Source organism: Malurus melanocephalus, unplaced genomic scaffold, assembly GCF_030028575.1.
Source record: "Malurus melanocephalus ecotype Western Australia unplaced genomic scaffold, MMel_1.1 scaffold_209, whole genome shotgun sequence".
Classification (NCBI taxonomy): domain Eukaryota; kingdom Metazoa; phylum Chordata; class Aves; order Passeriformes; family Maluridae; genus Malurus; species Malurus melanocephalus.
The window spans coordinates 398,579-417,549 of record NW_026623441.1 but is presented as its reverse complement, the minus strand read 5'-3'; the positions used below and the strand labels follow the sequence as shown (position 1 = coordinate 417,549).

At 38.4% G+C, this 18,971-nt stretch overlaps 1 protein-coding gene across 1 annotated transcript in view; it reads right to left on the bottom strand.

The window, feature by feature from the left end:
- GMDS (GDP-mannose 4,6-dehydratase) overlaps positions 1 to 18,971 on the bottom strand; it is a 406,398-nt gene that overhangs the window by 230,828 nt on the left and 156,599 nt on the right. The window lies entirely within an intron of this gene.

The window sequence follows — 18,971 nt, the reverse complement described above, 5'->3', positions numbered from 1 at the left end:
AACAAACAAAAAACCAAAACTTAGCTTCTGCAACTACAGGAGGCACATGTTTTTCTGGTACTTGAACAAGGTAGATAAAATGCAAGGCACTACATTTGCTTCCATCTTCCATGTTATGAATAGTTGGATTCTCAGCTAGGATGTGGTGAGAAATACATCCTCAACACCAGGGATGATCCCAACAAGTCAATGTACAGATCATCACGTGCAAAGGTCTGCRGTCACAAGGATGAAATCTTCCAGCTCCAGACACCCTGTCAGACTCAGGCAGATCAAGTGAACACGTGGCTCAGATGTAAGASCCAAAAAGACCTCCCCATGGTGTGTGCTGTGGCATGCAGTCAGGCTGGTGTGTAACCCAGGGTAAGACATCAGCTCCCAGTGCTCTCAGCCTGCTCTGCCTGCCCCTGCTGTCCCCATTTCCCAAGCTCAGCTCCTGCATAGGGACATGAGGTTCTGCTGAAGACAGAACAACACAGCCCTGGTTATTTTGGATGAAACCTAAGCAACAACCCTGAAATGTAGTATTTTAGCAATAGACCCCTGTAAAAACAGCTTCAATTGATTGTGTGGAATAGGAGCAGGGGGAACCCAACCCTAAAGTAAGCCCCCAAGTCCTAACAGGTTAAGAAGATAACAGGGTGAAAAGGCAGAGACAAGATGACAGCACACCAGAAAGAACGCAAGCCAACGAAGACCGCATGTCCCTTCTGGTCCAAAGGACKTGGCCATGTTTGGTCTAACTGTGTTGACCTCCTCTATTCAGAAAGCCAATAAAAACATTATTTCACCTAGCTGTAGTTACTGCTGGTTGCATAAAATTCCCATAAAAACCATGTCCTTACTTCAGTGCAGGATGTGAGCACTCTCAGAGGACCCTGAAGTTAAGCAAGGGTGCTACGGCTTCCACGCCCAAGCTCCGAACTGGAAATGCCACCAGACAGAGCGGCAGCTCTCCCACAGGCAGAAAGGGTATGTCAGGAGGTTGCATAAAAACCACTGCTGAGAGCAAACCCCCCTCTGGGACAAAGCCTGGGCATGCTGCTAATTTTCAATCTAAATGAATAAGGCACCAAAAAAAGAAATGGACGSTTAGTTAATGAGAAAATAATTTGAACACAACCAGTGAGTAAAATTCTAACAGTTTTTTAAAATATACACACATCTCAATGAATATTCCTTTTTACTAATGTTGCCACTGAAACTGAATGCCTCTTCTGAATTCTTCCTCTGTGGGAATAGAATTTCTCTAGCGTAATTAATAATAAAAATAAATATGCAGTTATAAACACAGAGAACTCAGCTTTCTGGCAAGATAAATTGGTGCCGTTTCGCTGAAGTCAGATTACTTAAATTTACAAAGAAGAGGCCAAACYTAAACATATCACCATTAACATACCCAATCACCACAAAAGTTTTGCACAAGAAACCATGAAACAAAACATTTGGAAAGTGATTCCATGGCAAAAAAACAGAATGTCTACATAATATGTCCTTTACCACCATTCAGCTTGTCATGCTCACTACTGTTTTAACAACAGTATTTTTAAGAACACTTCTTCCTTTGTGGACTCCTGAAATTCATTGTTATCCTGTTTTTGTGATATTTCCCATTTAAGTTAGTTTATACTTCCTCTAGGAACAGAAGAGGCAGTCAGATCACCTGCTGTTCTGAGATGTCTACAATACTTGAACACAATGGGGTGAAACCAGGACAGAACGTTAGCCCAATTCTGAATTTCCTGGCTTTGTATTTTTAGTGGGACCTTTCATATCATTTTAATATGCCCATAGGTAGCTGTGCATGCACTCAGAAAAACATACATGCACATACACACGCTCTGTACAACTGAACAAAGCTGTAAATTCTAGCACTAAAAGTTAGGATTACATGTTTCAGTGCTGTTTTTGAATGTGCAACGATGCAGTTTTACAGAACACCTCCAGATTACATACTATACATACTATAATCTTTTCCTGATAGGATTGTCCCCTGTCCAGAGAACAGTCTTGCTCTGAAAGCAAAAATTGCTGTCTTGTGAGAAATGAAGTAGGCTAGGGTCCTATGGAGCCTGAAGCAACCAGAGGTAAAGAACTTCCGAGAAAGAAATACCAAATTCACAGTTCAGTCTGATTAATGTTTTTACAGGAAAATGAATAGAAGCCTGGTTATTCTGCAAATTCTGAAAGGGTGCTCAGAAAGTCACTTAAATCAAGATTCTCATTTAGTCACTGATGCATATTCTTCTATGTGCTTGTTAACCAGCTCTAGGATGGAAACAGATGAGAGTTTTATTCTGAACATGGACTCAAGCAATGTAGATTTTTTTTGGTTTTTCATGCCTTAATTTCTCACCCCTAAAATGGAGATAAAATGCCAAAATTTTACAAGAATCTGAGAAAGTTAAATATCTTGATATTTGTGAAACAATGAGATAGAAGTACCCTGGAAGAGTCAAAGAGGGACGAGATCACTCAAAAGAGTGTTCAAGTAAAGCAAATCTGCTGTCAAAGAATGATTTTCTTGCTCTCTGCCCACCATTCCACCCATCCCGCACCGAGAATGAACATCATTTCAGTGAGAACTCTCTACCCCATGCAAGGAGTAAGGAAGAGGGAGCCTGTGGGAAGAAAAAACAAAAGTGCAAAAAAAAGGCTTTATCAAAACATACAGGAACAAGTTTAAGTTTGTGGAAGCACCCCTCATTCAGTCATTACACAATTTATGAGCTAATCAAATTTGAAAAGCCCCTTTTACACTCCTTTCAAAGTTTTCAGGATGTATTCATATGTGCCTCATTTTTTCTGCCCACACTAAGGTGAGGAAGATTCTAACTGCTTCAGCCACAGAATGCTTGAATTTCTGCTTCAGACTAGATGACACTTCCAAAACTGGACAAAAYTGAGCTTTAAATAGTTTCCCAAAGCACACTAAAGAGTTCGTTTCTCAAAGAGCAGTTTATTGACGGGCCTGAGGAGCAGAGAGGGAAATCAATGAAATTTAACCCTGAACCCCACGTGAACCCAGGGATTGGGACTGCATATTTTCCACTGTCCTGCCATCTGCTGCTTCACTGCACATGGTAATCTTTGGCAACCCCACTGAGAGCTGCCTGGGCTATGGCTCTGTTCAGACAGGGTGTAGAAAGAAAAGACACTGAGAATGTCATGGCTGACTGACCAGACTACTGAGATCAGAGAGATTATGCCTCATTTGCTCACCAAGCCCTGCCAAAAGCAACACCATTTAACTGCAGGTACTCAAAACCCAACAGGCATGTTTAAAGGAAAAGTAGGCTAAAAAAGAGGACCATTCATAACGTGCATTTGTTTGGGATACTGTAGCTACGACCTTTTGGCAATTACTCATGAGTGTTTTAAAATAAAGTTTACAGTGCCCAGCATTTCAGGTACAAGTGATACCTGGCAGAAAGCATCATACCAATTTATAGGACAYATTCAGCTTGGGAGATGACTCAAGGCAGGAGTAAAAAAAAGGGACTTAATAGTCCAGCAAACAGAGATAAAAGAGAAAAAGCATAGATGTTATTTCAAAACAGCTACAGTCTGTTTATCTCCTGGCTGTGAAATGCTGCACAGTATGGGAGTGTGAGGGTTTGGTACTTATATGCATAACCTTCATATGTCATCTCATGACAGGGGACCTCCCTTGAGCCAAAGCCAAACCTACATTTGTTCCCCAGAGCACCCCCACTAGGCTCCAGATGCAGCAGGCGAAGAATCAGCTCTCAAACTCTTCTGAGTAAGGGTCCCCAACCCTCCCAGTGATTAAATATTAAATGTTTACACACAGACTTACTGACTTTCAAAATGATGACTCCAAAATCTAAGAAATATTTCAGAAGTGTCTTAAAACTGCTAAGGTTTTTTTGTTTCTTTTTAAGGGTGTTCAGCCTTCAAAAACATTACTGTAGGGTACAGAGTTACTGTAGGATTTTTGAGTCTTATCATGCTGACAACAGCCACCTGTTATTAATGTATCTCTCTCCCTCATCCTCCCTGRTTCTGCCAGAAGCACTAGAAATAAAGATGTAATCCTATATATGTGTCTACAACAACATCCTGCCCTGTTTCTCCACTGAAATACTGATCTTGGCAAGGACAGTGTCTTCTTTTTGTTTGAGAAAAAAAGGGCACTTTGATAAGATAAGCTTCTCCAGGGGCTGCAGAACCATGGTTGGCAGACATCAGGGTTGACAAATGTTCTTCTGATTGCAAAGGGACACTACAAAATTGATTCCACTACATCCTCTGATGTGGAATAGACAATCACTGTCACCCTTTCTTATTCCCTGCTGCTCTACTGCCTCCACTCTGTCTGCCTCACAGGGAGATCAGGAAAGAGACAGAAAAAGCCATGTAAGAGAAAAGGAACAGGCATCTTTTTCCTGGTTCCAGCTGTGCTGGAGCCAACAGGCTCTGTTGTTTTGATGATTCCAGGACCTTTGCATCTCATTTGATCCCTGCTTGACAGATGTGCACAGCAGAGGTGGGATTGGCTTGCAGGGAGCTTCTGAAAACCTTGGGCTGTTCCCTCCAAGAAAGGGCCCTTCTTTCTGTGGGCTGCAGTCAAATAACCTCAACACCATCCTCTGGTTAGCAAGCAAGACAGGAGCAATGTGCTAAAATGAGTAAGGCAAAGAGATCAAACATGCTTTCCACTGTATTTTTCTTGTGATTTGAATCCATACCTTGAAAAAGAGTAGGTTTGAAGCAACAAGCTACCCACATTCTCAGTTCTTCTCTGCTGCTAAGCGCTGCTGAATCAAAGGTCCCCGCTCCCACTCACCTTCTTGACTCATAACCTCAGCGACAGCCATGAAGCCRGGCAGAGACACTTTATAAAATGCTCTAAATGAAGCAACTTTCAGTAATAACAAGGACTGGCAGGTAGCCATGTTAGGGGAGGAAAAACCTAGTAGGAATGTCCTGCAGCACAAAAGTCTCTGTTGTTCTCATTACTGCAAAGGAAGAAAATCTCTTTAAACGYTTTTGATTCAAATGATCATTTGACAGAACCAGCGGACAAGACAAATGGCTGTAAAACAAGGCAATTGGATTTCCTACTGCTACAATATCTGACTTGGCTCCCATGACACAATTTCTCTGTTATTCTCCCTTGCCATGGTAAAGTAAACTTACAGGCTACCCAGAAAACAGATGAGTGTAATCAGTCCTTTATAAATTATATCCCTTCACTCAAAGAAAGCAAATAACTTTGCCTGCTCTATAATAACTGTTTCTAATACTTCATTTATTCTTTAAATTGTTTATAAAACACTTCAAGAGAGGTCAAGATGAGAGGGCAACAATAATTGGAGATTAAGGAGACTCTCTAAGTATTTTGCACCTGTGAGTAAACACTTTGGTAATTATTATGATATGAGATAGATCTACTAAAAAACCCCAACAGCTTATTTATGATTTTCTTGGACATACATGTTATTTCATCTGAGAGGGAGCCCCCATTTTTTCCAGAGCTATTCCAATCAATATTTAAGCAGCTGCAAATGTGTCTGATGTCATGGGACTGGCAAGACAACAACAATAGATTTAACTTAGTCTCCTATGGAAGTAACCTAAAGAAATAATGGGTCAAGGGTAAGTGATCTTCTCACAAAGTTTTTTTCCAAGTTCCCTGACGAAGAAGGGACTTTCCTCCTCAGAGACAGATGTGCCCACAGAGTCAAACACAAGCAGAACCGAGCCTGAAGAACAGAGATGTGCATTAACATGCAGGACTGGTGTTCAGGTACAATTTCAGAAAGGACTTTCTAACAAAAAGRGGACACCACGTCCCTTTGTATCTCTGGGGCACAGCTCTACCCACTCTGGTTTTTGCTCTTTCTATGCTCATGCACAGCACTAGCACTGGTCATGGCACCATTCTGGAAAAAGGAGCAGAATAAACTCTGCAACACCATCTCTTGAGCTGCYGAGTGTCACAACTGTGCAAATGCCTAATGCAGCTGAGCTCTGACGTATTGWTTAATACTCATCCACACTTTGAAAGTTCCTACGGATAAAATTATAATAAACTTTTAAATGCTCAACCCATTGGTTTCCTTTTAATTAGTCAAAATTTAGCATGTCAGAAAAAGAATTGCTTCCTAGTAATTTTCCTGTGCAGCCTAGCAGAGGTTGCTAAAGGAACCACTAGTGTCCCCCAATCTCTCATCTGCCAATTTAAAGACAAGCCAAACCAAGTTCCTGAAAAAGAAAAAACAATCCAATTCCAATTACACAGAAATAATAAACTTAAACATGACAAAAGTATTTGCTTAAGAATTTAAAAGTAGCCAGGGCTATAGACATACTGGCTTATGAAAATGAAGTTAAATTTTAGTTATTCTTAAAAGTTTCAACAGAATTCAGTAAACAGTGTTTGTTTCATGACAAAGTACCCTCTTTAGCCATTTTGTATGGTAAGGTTATAAAAATGCAGATTCAAAATTCWGACTTTATATCACTCCCCTTTATTTTTTTTTTTAACCCACATTTTCCTGATATTCTCAGTGACACAAAATCATGTAGGTCTAGGCAGAAACACAAGCTATCTCCAAACTACTTCAGTCTAATACCAAATCAGTACAGATTATTTCCACATAAAATGGTTACTGAAGCACAGCTGTTACCTGAACCAAATTCTTTGTTTGCCCTAATACAGAACTGAACCAAGAAGTAAACACCTGATTATTGGATCAGAATAATTAACAGAGAATTTTCAGAGGAAGTTCCCTGATCACTTAAATTAACATTTAAAAACTTTGCATTTTTCAGCTTGAAGTAATTCAGTAACACCAAGGCAGATAAATAATTATTATCTGGCCAAACTGAACAGACTTGTTAGAGCCTAAGAAAAATCAGATCTGAACCAAACAATTTTTATGCTGCTTTACTTGGGTTTTTTGTTGTTGTTGGTGGTTTTTTTGGGTTTTTTTTTTGGTTGTTTTTTTTTTTTTTTTTTTTTTTTTTTAGATATTTTTCAAGCATCACAAGTCCTGGAAACTTGTTCCTGTGAGCAGGAAACACAATTTTTTCTTTAATTTTGTTAATGAATTATATCAATCTGAGCAGTCTCTCCCACAAATATTATTGTAGAGTAAAATGGAAATGARGCTAAGTTAACATCCCAAAGTAGCTGCCATCTACATCAGCACAGAGTGCAGAAGTTCTGCTTTAGAAGTACAGAATTATAAGGCCCTCCTAAACTATTAATATTATGTTTCTGTCTTGAAAGCTCTCTGTGAGGCATCTTTACAATATGTAAGACTTCCAGGGCTTTGAAAAATTGGAATGGTCTTGTCACCAAACAGCAGGTTTSAAAATCAGATAAAGGCAACTGAGATTTAATCAAGAAATAACTTACTGCATCATGAGGCTGTGTAAGTATTTCTTTGCTGACAGGCTACTGAAAGATAGGAGGCATTTCTGCTAGTCCATTGAGGATTAATGTTCYTATTTTTTGCATTTTAGTAGTCTCAAGGAAAAGCATATTTTAAAAAGTGCAAAATCTTTAAGATTTTTTTTTTACTCCATTACAAGCCCTTTGTATTAAATATTAAACTATCTGATTTTAACCAGTAGAAACAACATTGAGTTTGACTGAATTCTCACGTACATTACCACTTTGGACAACTGTGATTTATTCTTTTACAGAAAGATCTAATGAACACACTAATTCTTTCATCAGACTTTCACGTACAGGCAGCCACCTTCAAGCATCATCCACATACTCACACAYATGCATAATTTTGGAAAAAATGAATGAACATTCCCTGATGACTCTGTGGGTTCCTTCTTGGGTGTTGATGCCTGGTTATCACTGTCTATAAATGTGACAGCAAACCCCATGATGTCACCACCCCACCAAACCCACAACGAACCTGAAGAACCAAAGTGACAGGAGACACTTAACTTACTTGCAAGTAGACCAGGGTTGTGCAATAACTGCAGCACATTAATGAAATCAAACCCAGAATTGCTTCATCCCATGATTTCAAAACAAAGAGCTTCTTTAAGTGCAATTTTAGACCATGATGCTTTTCTCAAGAAAAGCATCATCATGAGACATAGCAAAAATGTAATAATGACCTGTTATTCACTAGCTACTTTTCTGACACCATTTTGGCAGTAGATCTTGGATTTACCAGCATGACAAAAACTGTTGCCAGTTCTTTAGTGGCACCAGCATTTTCAGAACTAGGTAGAAAAGGTAGCATTTGCCTGCTGTTGTTACATAAAGTCAAAACTTTCAAGTTCCCAGCCTGAGCTACTGTTACAGCAATCTTGCTCTGTTTTTCTGTAAATATTGCAAGATCTGCAGGGACCACGAAATATGCCAAAAATAAAACAATGATATATATGTGACACTCTTTTTTCTAACTTACTTTTGTGCAAATCTCAAACCGCACATATAATTGTCACCAAAATTCAGATGATTCAAATCACTACCTGGAAGCTGTGGCACATATGGGCAGGTTATGGCCCAGAGCAGTCCTCAAAAAGGGAGAGCACATCCAATTCCTAATTTTATTCCATACAGAGGGGAGAGGTTTGTCCATAACACACGAGTTGCAGATGCCTTACCCAAATGGAGCACGAGCCTAAGTCACACTACCCACTCCAGTCTGTCCCATTCCCCCATTTTCCCTAAAGGGTCAGGATTTGAGAAGAGGAAGGAACATCCCTGCTGAAAAGTAYATGTCAAAATTAGCAACTACTGGCCTGATTTTCAATGGCAGATACATGCAATACTTATGAAAACAAACAGTATGGGAATAAAAAAGGAGTATTTGTTTGATGCCTGTTATGGTCACAGGATTGACTTTACATTCAATGGCACTTCAATAYGAATGTTTAAAATTAAGCATAATATTGATGCCATCCTAGACYGACAAATCTTTAAGACCATGGATAATTTCCAATTTACTCCATTTTCAAGAATTAAATAAAATTTGGGAAGCTGAAGAACTTTTCCTGGCCTTGGGAGGTGCACAATGTCTCCATTTATCTTGAAGAAGTGCAATAATGGTAGCAAAAGACCTTGGTGGTTGTTTTTACAGTCTGCAGCAAATAGAAACTCAGTGTGAGAGCACAGAGTGCACGACATGACACAAGGATCCCTAATGGATGCACACATGCCTACCAATGACTCAGGATATGGGCATGAGGTGGGGCTCAGAAGGCAAAGGTGTCAGCAAGAAAGCACAAAGAAGATTTACAACTTGAAAAAGCAAGTGTTTCAAAWTTTTTTAAAGATAACATAAAATATTTCTCAGTGTTACTGATGTTTTTCTCATGTCATCTGGATTTGTCTTAAATCCAAAATGAGCKCTAGATTTTTCCAGATTTGCAGTGCCTACAACTTGGATTACTACAGGATTTTGTAAAGTTTTGGCAAATATTCTCAATCCACCTATTGACKGGTATTGACGCAATGAATAATCACTTTAAATCTCTTCTAATGTAAGGATTGTAATATATGAGGAAAAAAAAAAGAAGGATGCAAACTGAAGGYCTGAGTTGCTTTACTGGAGTAATAATTCTTTACTACTTATAAATCTATTCACATATAATGTCATGAAGTCAAGGCYTTGACTTCAAAAATGGAAATCCATCAGTATTCCAGCAACATTTCTATAGCAGTGACTCTCAAACTCACATGTCCTAGGGCAAAGCTTTCAGAGAAAGTAGAGAAAACATGATAYTGTATTCTCTCTCTTGGCTTGGGTTTCATTTGTTTTCCTGTACCAAAGAGCAACCCTGAAGGGTTTCATGGGAAACCTGCTAAGTCTTTGTCTTAACAGCTATCATTCTAMAGGGGTGAGATACAACACAGATCAAAATATGCAACTGATATTGCAACATCTAAATAGCATGGGGTATCTGGTTTAATTACAATGCTTTGGGCCATAGCTTTCATTTGCCAATCATTGCCTAATAATTAAGTAGAACACAATTAAATTTTAAGAGTCTAAGAAAGGCAAATCCTTGAAAAGGAAATATTTTAACACAGTTGGCAAGGCGTGCAAACATCAACAGTGTGGAAAACACATGTAGCTGACACTGTATATATTCACTGCTATAATTCCATGTAACAGAGGTTAAAATCTGTTAAAAAATACTTGCAATTAGATGAATAATACTGGCACAAATCAGCAGTCTGCCAGCTGTCGGGTTTTTCAGCTGTTTCCAAAGGACTACAGGATATGCTTATAAATGTAAAATTTGTGCACCTCCCCAAAAAGTACATAATGTATGTGATGGTCTGAAATCATGCTACCCACACATACAATGCTTGTCCACGTGGTTTTGCCCCTTATTTTTAAACACACATTTCTGGGAACCGTAAGAGAAACACTTAGTGAAATCAAGGCAGAGAAAGAAAACTGYTGCTAAGTTCAAACTAAGCTCTGACCAAATGCACTAACCTTCTCMCAGATAGAGCAGCTTACTTTCCTAAATCACTGTAAAATCCTGCTGCATGATGAATCTTGTCAGAAGTAACATCCAATCATGTTGCATTTCTCACTTCTTYGTTTTTAAAGAATCCTGATAATTTTATTGAGGAATAATCAGTTGACATTTACTTTTGCAGGTTTTTTTTGTACCACTAATGGTGGAACTATTTTATTGCAATTTAGAGTCTATTCTGTTCAGTTTCCCACATCTGAAATATCTCAGTGGGTTGATTTCAAACAAATTTCTGAAACAACATGCACTTTTAATAGATTTACTTGTGGTTTTTTTGTTTTTTTTTTTTAATTATGCATGACTAAGTAGAGGGAATTGTGAACCTTTTGGAGAGCTACTTGAGGGAAAACAGAATGCACACTGCTGAGAAAATTACTAACATGGGCTAGGTAAGTCTGGCACTCACTCCATGCCTACAAGCTGTGAGAGTATGACCAGTCTTTCAAGTTTCTGCATCTGGTAGATGATGCCCAAAATTTGAAGGTTGTGGAATAAGGCCTACAGTAACATACTTAACATCTTTGCAGTGATACCCAGAAAACTRAAGATGAGCTGTAAGCAATTTCTAATGGTTTTTGCTTCATGGTCTCAGGGGACTGCTGATGTCGGGTTACAAAGCAGGAAGAAAACAAAGCAATGCACTAGTACAKCACATGAAAAATGTATGTATTTGACAGAATTGTAATCATAGTAAGACACAGGTTTTCAGGAGCTTAAGGAATTATTAATGCAGCAGCAACGTTTAAAACACCATTCATTAATTGTAGTATATAAGCAACATAAGATAGATTTTTTTTAGGCAGCATTTCTTACAATAATGRTGTGACCATTGCTCTCTGTGTGATTTTTTTCCCTCCTTGCCTCTATTTCAGCATACAGTGATACTTAACAAAACACAACAGCACAAAGTAATCATGTAGATGCAATCGGAAGTAAAAAGGGCTCAATTAATTTCTTGACAAAAGCAAGAAATACAGAACTGGCTGGCTGTGGCTGAGTCCCCACATCTGGGCAAACTGTATCCTGCAGTATGGTCTGTTGTCCTATGCTCTGGGTACCACTGCCTTAAGTGTGCATTCAAAGGAGCTGTTATTCCTCAGTAAAGTGGTTTTCTTCAGAGAGGATCTCACAGGACTGGATTTCTACAGAGCCCTGGACTGGACAGGCAGTGGACTGGGGTGCATCTTTCATGCATGGCCTCTCACCCAGCAGCTACTGGGGTCTGAAATGACCACACTCTATCCATACTGTCTCTACACTCTCCCCTAATGTTCCAGAAAGAGCAATGGGATAAGTTGGATAAATGGACTTCTGGCTGAAACCATTTCTGGTCTTGTCACCTGCAAACTCTGCATTCACTTTAAGATGGTTTGTAAAACACATGGTTTAAATCTCACAAATCTTGCTTGCATYTTGCTTCATGTTCTCATTTCTACATATACAAGAGCACAATGGTCACATTTGCTTAATGGGAAAAATAAATGTAACAAAGGGGGAAAATAGGGAAATTGGCACAAAACCCACATTATTTCTAAAAATCCTGCCACAAGTTTGTATTAATGAAGATATAAGAACACTAYAGGTGAGATACATGCTCTGTCACTCCATTTCCCATTGCTGACTTTCATAAATTCCATAACATTTAATTTCAAAGTTTTGGGCTGATATTTAATTAGAGAAAAAAAGCCATCAAATTTTAGTTTAAGAAAGTGACACTGATATTTGTTAATATAACTTGAGAAATGTTAAGAATTACTTGGTAAGATTTTCTAAATGGAATAGTTTTGACATTTTTTTAATTGTGGGGATACTCTGGCCTTCTTTTTACATTAAAAAAAAAAGTTGAAATCATTCATGGGAGATAGCAAAACTTGTAATCTACTTTCTTCTCAACACAGTATAAGCCACAAGGGAGCATATGATTTAATGATGAAAAGATGCTTTTGATAAGATAATAATTTGCTCAAGGAGAGATCTGAATTGTGAATGCAGCTGTTCAAAAAAAATCTAAACCCACAGGCAAGAAATTACTTAATTTTTGTACAAGTTATATTCATAACTACTTAGATAAAGTGGTGATAGACCCCAGGAAAGTACATCAGCTAGAGAAGTGAAGAATTAGGGCTACATTGAGACTGAAAAACAAACAAAAAAAAAGATTAAAATGACCACAAACTATTGTTGTAAAGACTGAATCAAAAATATTTCAGTACTCAGGCTGTTCAACACAGCATTTTACTTCATCAATGACTCACTTTGGAAAAAAACCTTTTTATATCCTGATTCAGTCCATGTGCATGATTGATTTATTCCCATACATGACAAGTTCCATGGCAGTGACCTGGATTACCTGGATGCCTCAAAACTAAGGGCATGCAGAAATGGTCTCASCCTTCAGTTCTTTTTTGAGATGTCTGGCACTGCTTTTAAAACACAAGCTCATGAAGGGAAACCCATTCACATTTTGGTGCGGTTACACCGCCTTCATGTCTCAGTATTGGCTAGCACTAGGAAAGTGGCACTAGAAATAAAAGGTTAATATGGTTTATTAGMAAATCTTACAAGAACCAGACAAAAATCTCCACATATTGTGGTACTAATTGGTCAGAAGCAGATTCTGCATTGTCATAATTAACTGAATTTAGTCTTTTTGTATCACTGGATCTTTTTAAAGGGGAAAAACATGCACTTAGTTAGAACAGACAAACATTATTACCTGGTGATTTGCACTATTATAGAGAATATTACTGCAAATCCATTTGTGTGAGTAGACCCCCTAATGTCCACATTTATCCTCAGTGATGTTTGACTGTCTGTGTAGATAAGGGAACACCTGCATGGATCACTTAGCAGGATCAGTCTCGCAGCAGGGAGAAAAAGGCAGTAAGAATGCATGTCTTCAGGACACTGCATGCTTTCTCTGTTGAAACATGCAAACTAAAAAGCATGAGATGATCTTGGCTGCTCTGTAGCACACAAATGTCTGAGTAAGTCCTTTTACWTTGGCCATGGTACCTTGCCATCAAGTTTTCAGTATGCAAGGCAGACAAGCCCTGYTGACACCAGCCAGGCTGTATTTTTCTCATCCAGCAAGGAGTAAGAGACTCACAAGCAATACTCTGCTGACTTTTCTATTTAGATATACTCACGGGTTTGGAAATTTTGTATTAAATGAAGGAGATGTAGTTTTGCAATGAAAATTTTAAAACATTGATGTCTTTCACAGGCCTAAACTTAGCAAAAGAGCACCAGGAAAAGCCCCCAGTATTTCCAGTGGTACTAGGTTGACCAAGCTTCTCTTGCACAGGAAGTGTTTTAGGACATTAGCAATTAGTCTCCTCAACACAAGAAAGGGAAATTGGCAGATGCTGACTACATCTCTATAGAGTAGATGCAGAAAAGCAGCTGTTACAGTAGGGATTGCATGGATTTCTTGTGAAAGTCAGTGGCAGATGTCACCATCTGCTTCTGCCTTCTCTACGAAATAGAGGCAAAAGGGAAACTAAACCTGATTTAAAAAAAAAAAAAAAAAAAGGTAAAAACAAAAACCATAAATCCAGAAGACACACAGAGCTATTTACAGTGAATAGAAGAAACTCTCACCCCCTTCCCCCTGGCAAACCTGAGACCCAGATGCACAATAAAAGCAAAGAACACTCCCCATTCTATTTAAATCATTATTTTTTTTCATTTTAATCTTACTACATGTACTTTGACAACATTCAGCCTGCAATATAACACCTAGCCATTTCCACCCAGGCTGAAAGAGATCACAGAAATGAGCAGTTGTATCCTTTCCCTCTGGCTATACAGCAATGGTCTGATGACAACTGCTCTACCAGAGCTGGTATCAGACACAAAAAAGTTTCCTACTGAATGATCTACACAGTGATGTCATGTGTGGAGGCAAGGTATTACTTAGGGGAAAAAAATCCCAACAAAAACCAAACAAAACTCGTGTTGCATTGTGTCAGGAAACATGCTGTACATGTTTGTACATCTTGGCAGATTAAGATCAGATGAGGCAAGCAATGAAGTGGTTAACCAAATCAGAAAGTTATCTCAGACATCCAAAGGCACATCTTGTAAGCCTGAGAAAACTTCTTMCACAGAAGTGAAGAGAGAGAACAGCAAGGGCTTGTCTGGGACGAAATAAATGACACTGTTAACACGCAGTTTGCTTTCTCACTCAGAAAAGCAGGTATTAGCGAGATCCAGAGCCCAACAAAAGAACAGGAATCTTTTCAATGAAACAAAAAAAGGTTTGGATCAAGCCCCAACTTTCCTGAAGTGAGGCTAATTGCCTCACTTTTCCACTGTCAAAACCGTCATCTCACTGAACTGAAATATCTTTCCAATATTGCCGCTGGGCAAACATTTCCACACTGGTAATACTGGGAGACATGTTCCACTTCCACCAATGTGATGGCCACCACCTCCCCCATTTAGTACCCCACAATACTTTCTTGAGGGAGAGGGGAACAAAAAAAGCATCATTGTGGAAAAKATTTTTTGTTTTTCTTTTGTTTGTTCATTTTTAAATACAGAGGCTGCCTTGTAGCTACTGTTAGCATATTGCTTTTCAGCTTGTGTCATACTTAGACAATAAATAAGYTTCAGAAATGGAATATCCCATTTACCTGGGCAGGACCATAAATCAGGAAACTCTTAAGCTATACCTGGATAAAATGGACAAAAGCAACTGAAGAAATTAGCTTTAGCAAAGTATATAGCTAATACAGGTCCTTCCCCCAAAGGAAACAAGCCATGCTTATCTTACATTACCAGACTATTACTGGAAGTACTATGCCAGACCCTCAGCTGGCATAAATCAACACGACCCTACTCATTTCAGTGCAGCTGTGTTGATTTATGTGAGCTGAAAAGTATGTACTGGTCAAAAAGTGACTATTTAATCTTACGAAACTGTAAAAGTGACTAAGTGAAATGAAAGGGAAATCAAATGGAAGGCAGGACSTATAATATAAAGAAAATAATAGAAAGGAAAGTACTACAGAAAGGCTCAAAGTAGATGTATATTTTATTAAGATTACTCTAACATAGCCACTAATTTTACTTCATACGAAGATTTAGATAATATTTTCTGCTGTTACATACACGTGTATCTCTTGAGTATAGACCCAAGTACTTGTGCAATTTAATAATGCTGTACTATTCCCAAATTAAGATATGAGGCTCAGGCAGTGGGTTCAGCCAACCTGGAATTTATGACTGGTGTTTTTGTAAAGTCACTCTGATTGTCAGAACACGAAACATCATACTTAAAAGGAAGCCCACACAGTGAACTTAAGTGCTCAGCTTTACACTATGGCGTCACATCTCAGAACTGCTCCTGTTACTTAGAGAGCAAGATAAAAGTAAAAAAACAAATGTTCCCAAAGCCAGCACTTCTCTCAAGCCTTTGTAATTCTGAGAAATATGAAACTTTTCATATTAGACTTAAGCACTCTTTACCCTTATGAACTCTGTGCAGACTTCCCTATTATTATACAGACTACATGAGATTACTGGTGCTCCTTTCTGAGTTTAAGCTGGATGGCTCAGAAGAAGAATTGGCATTCTGAAAGAAGAGGTGTAGATTCCCRAGCTTCTTTTATAACAAAGCAGTTCTTGAGATTAGACAGCTCTCATTTTCACTAAGCTTGTGCATTGCTGCCCCAGCAGTACAATATCTGAATGTTATATAAACAGGGATTGTGGCAGATGCACTTGACACCCATATCCAAACTAGCAACAATTTGGTACAGCCTCCAATGGACATAAGCACCTGAGATGTTGCTTGGCYAAGAACTCCTCCAGGAAACCCACAAAGGGATGCTGATGCTTGGAACACATGAATAGTGGGCAGTTTTTCCAAGATTCATTGAGGGTCCAAAGAGTCTCATGCATTCCTTTCCCATCACATGCAATTTAACTACAAGCCAACCACTTTACCCCATAAATACGACAGCCTAAATGAGCCTTCTTTGAGCTCTCACTGCAAGGCAGCATGGCTGTGTGGCAGTGATCTCCCCTGGAGTTAGGATGCCTCTCAAAGTTGCTCCTTGAGCCAGAGAGACCTTTCTGCTAAAAACAGATCATTGGATAAATGCAGTTCCAGTTCTCTTTAAATTGCCAGCAGACTGCTTTGCAGTGCCTCTCCCCTTGATCTGGGACTCRTCTCAAGGTTTGAGATTCCTYACCTGAGACTGAGGCATCACAGTGGAGAGCCTCCCTTAATCACAACAGATGCTCAGTAAGCTGCTGATAGCATGCTAAATTAATACTTATGAATGAATGAAAGAATTCATTTCATTAGACATACACCATTGTAAAGGCCTGAGACTAAGATTGGAACTAGCTGGTCCTAAGTTGCATCAGTAGTTTAGAGATCTCATAATTCAATGGGTCTCCCTTAGTTTGGCACTTTCAGTCTCTGTGCAATTCATTCTAAATTGATTCTAACTCAATTTTCCTTTGTATGTTTCATCCATRTAGTAAGTAATAGGGTGAACCTTGCCATCAAASTTTGTTATGTCACATTTTTATAAATTCGTATTAAACCCATTTTTGCTCATACATTTGCATGTGATTTTTTGAGCAACCCCAAACACTCATTTACAATACAGATCATGAAGCAAATTGGTTGCTCAATTCAACATCAGTGACCAGCTTGACAGACAACTGCAATTCACGTCCTCCAACRTGAGTACTTGTACTTCAAATACAAATACTTCAATATTTCATCACAGCCCACAATACTGGCATGAAAAAAGCATTCTGTTCATCCTTACCATTACCTTCCAGTGTAGCATATTTCATGGATCCCTGACTACAAGGAATRCTAGAGTTTGTGTCTTCACAGTTTTTTCCTACAAATAAATTTTCTGTAAGAAGCTTACAGGAATTTTCAAAAGTATGATTAACAATTCAGATATGCACTGTCTGCCAGGATTGATCGATTCTGCACCCTAGCAAGTGGCACTGCCACAATCTTCTCTGATTCCTGGGCATTAAGTTTTATGTGGAGAAGATGCAAATATTATTACCATGAATGGAATCTTGTATTTGATCCATTCAGTGTAACAGTAAAACAACTGAAATAGTGGTTGTAGCATTGTAAGAAAATATGTATTGGTTTATTTAGGTATTCCTAATCTAAGAAATCAGTATTAAAAAAAAGGATAAATCATAAAACATTTTAAAACTTCCATGCATATCACCATCATTGCAAAGAAGTTAGAAATCCCAGTTAAATCCTCTCTTTCTCCCGAAGTGCCTTTGCAATCTTCAAAAATATTAGGAAAGTGATAAATGGCTAACAACAAGCAATCTGAAAACTACTTTTATTCAATTTTCTTTTCTGTATAGTTTCCAGACGTTTTCCCATATAAACACTATGCAAATGGGACTGGTCTGTGGTTACAGCTGTTTTCGTGGCAAGTACTCCTGCTAAGGCAAACAGAGCCAACTGAAACCATTTCTAGGACAAGATTCCTGTTAACGCCATAAAGGGCTTAAAACTGCACCCAGCACACACACACACACACACACACACACACAATGAAAAGCACTGAGAAAAAAGTACAATGAAAACAAGTACAATGAAAAAAGTACAATGAAAGCCTGAGACTTCAAAGCACAGACTCGGGTTTTCCTTGGGGACATTAAACATGTGGAAAAGAGACTTCAGATTGGAAACTCTATTGCAGTAGTGTTAAAGCAGGAACAAACACCAGTGGGATCAAAATAGCAATGAGTACTGAAGTTTTTCTGCTTCAAAATGGCACRAGTCTATAGAGGAGCAGCAGAAATGGTAAATGAGTTTATAACATTTTCATCTTGTAGCTCCCTAGAGTTATTAGAAATCGTGCCAAGCTAATATTTTTAATTGCATATTCCCTCATTTTTTACAATGGTCAGAATGTTTTAATTGCATAGTGATAACTCAGAGCAATTTAAACATTGGTTTGCAGCACACTATGAATACACCTCAGCAAACCCTTTAATAGAAAGCAAAGTATTAAGGCTTCTAAAAGAAACAATCTAGTGGATATGACTCCCCTTTAATTTTAGACTTGTGCTTTATTTGCTCCAGTGAAGTGACACAACAGCTTCTACCACCAATTACTGTAAATGCTGCCTACCCACTGCATGATGAGGTTTCACAGCTGTGACTCCCAAAGACTGAAATTAATATTTAAATCCTATTGACATGGACTCCTTTTTACTCTTCTTTTTTTTTTTTTTTCTTTTTTTCCTTTTAAGCAGAGTTGAAATTATGGTCTGTTTTATATAAGTATGATTAAAATTCTTATGTTTTGTGCCAGGCTATAATTTATATAATTGCATTCCTGTAAAACTTGAATTTATTTTTCATTTAGAAACACACCACAATAAAAGGCTTCTACACTGAGAATCCAGTTTTCTGTGTTAATTTAAAGTTTAATTTTAGAGTGTTTTCTAGTCACAGC